The 2,238-nt window shown below is 42.4% G+C and overlaps 1 protein-coding gene across 1 annotated transcript in view; it reads right to left on the reverse strand.

The window, feature by feature from the left end:
• Snx14 (sorting nexin 14) overlaps positions 1–2,238 on the reverse strand; it is a 73,024-nt gene that overhangs the window by 50,293 nt on the left and 20,493 nt on the right. The window lies entirely within an intron of this gene.

Genomic DNA, 2,238 nt, shown 5'->3' on the forward strand with positions numbered 1-2,238 from the left:
TGTGTGTATGTCTGTGTGCATGCAGTGGTGGAGGCTAGGGGTCATCTTCCAGCATCTTGCTTTTATTCTCCCTTTCTTGTTTGGCAGGGCCTTGTGCATGTCTGGCAAACACTTCACCTCTGAGCCACATCCCCAGCCCTCTACCTTATTTTTGGAGTCCGAGTCTCTCCCTGAACTTAAGAGTTTGCTGTTCTGTCTAGACTGGTGGGACAACCAGCTCCAGGAGCTGTCTGCCTAGACACACACAAACACACACACACACAAACACACACACACAAACACACACACACACACAATACAGGGGTTCCAAGCATACTCGGGGAAGTGTGGCTTCTACATGGTGCTGGGAATTCAAACACATATCCTCCAACTTCCGTGGCAAGCACTTTACCCACTGAGTCACTTCCCCAGCTGTTAAACAAGTTTTACTGATCAGATACAACAGCTGAAAATCCTGTTAAATCTCTCTAACATTTAATTTAGCTTTGCAAATATCAAAGTACCTATTTCATAAGCTAGATACAAAAAAAAATGTGTGTCCTTAACAAAGAGCCTGATGTACAATAAGCACATGAGTAAGTGAGAGCTACTAAAATAGTATAACTTCACTGCTCCCAGCCCTGGCACTTCACCCTCCCTCTGCTTGGTAAACACTCCCTGCCAACCTCTTCCTCTCGGGGTCCCTCCCCACAGGGTCAGTCTGGCAACTGTTCAATCTTCCTTTTCATGGCATCTCTAACTAACATCTGTGTACCTCCTCCTCTGTACTAAGTCTACATTTCCCACCTCCCTCTCCCATTATTACTGCCTGCAGGCTACACTATAATTANCTGTCCATGTGTCTACCTCCAACTCTAAACGAAGTGCTAGCACAGAAGAACCAATTGGACTCCTTTGTCTTTTCACCCCTCAAGGCCTACTACTCCAGTTCCTATCTCTATCAAGAGCATAAAATCATTTTGAACATGGGAGCTAGTATCCATCAATACCATTCAATATATGTGAGGTGTCCTCATTTGCTTTCTGTTGCTGTGGCAAAACACTGACAAAAGCAACTCTTGTGGACGTTGTACATCGTGGTGCGGAGCCTAGTGCGCACCACGATGTACAACGTCCACAAGCAGTTCTAAGCCTTCAATATCTAGTATATGTGTGTATATATGTGTATGGGCATGTGTGTATGTGTAGCACATCTTAGATTGTACTGGAACATTTCAAGTATTTTCTGANAGCTACATGTAATAGTGGCTGCAGTCCTCACGGCATAATAAACATCTCCCCAGTGCTAGGGATGGAACCCAGGCTCTTGCACACAGTATACAGATGTACTACGAGTGAATTCCATCCCCAGCTCAGTGTGGACAGCACAGTTGATTTAAATCAACAAATCAAAGGAACAGAAAAAGCCTAAGAAACCACACAATTGTTGCAGNGCTTCCATTTAGACACTGCATGCAGCTTCCTTTTAGACAACAATGCATACAAACTGAGATAAAGGACCATAAAGTAGGGTTCGGTTGCAGGGTTCAGTTGCGGAATTCAGTTGCCAGGTGCTATTCTTAAACTTAATTAGCATTCAATGTAATTCAGTATACATTTATCATCTGTCACTGGTCAACTGCCTATGTGACTCCAAATCCATTGCTGCAAAGAGGGAGACACCCCATTCCCCACATTCAAGGACTTGACTAATATCTTAGATGCATGAAAAAGATATGTCCTTTAAAACAAATACATAAGTATGGAAGAAATCAAAGTAAGAGCCTGTGACTAGAAGAGGACACAAACTTTCTAGTGACCATTACCCCACTCCCTGACCTTTACTCTAGTTAGTGTCAAAGCTAGTGTCATAGTTCATTGAGATGCATGCCCATAAGAGTCCAATGTTTCTTTGCAAATGGTCACTCCCATACTATCATACAGACACCTGTTCCTGCAGCACTAACTAAGCAGTTTTCTTGACTGAAATATCTACGTAAATTTGAGATTTAACTGTAATTTGGAATAGCTTAGTATTCAAGGTACTTATTTTGTAAAAAATTATCTAGCCAAGAACTCATCATTAGGTAATATATATTAAGATATGGGGTCTTTTGTGTGTGTTTATTATGTTTGTTTGTTTTTTGTTGTTTAAGACAGGTTCTGGACGCTAGAGAGATGGCTTCGTGGTCCAGAGGTCCTGAGTTCAATTCCCAGCAACCACATGATGGCTCACAACCATCTGTAATGGGATCCAAT

This window comes from Mus caroli, chromosome 9 (assembly GCF_900094665.2).
Source record: "Mus caroli chromosome 9, CAROLI_EIJ_v1.1, whole genome shotgun sequence".
Taxonomy (NCBI): Eukaryota; Metazoa; Chordata; class Mammalia; order Rodentia; family Muridae; genus Mus; species Mus caroli.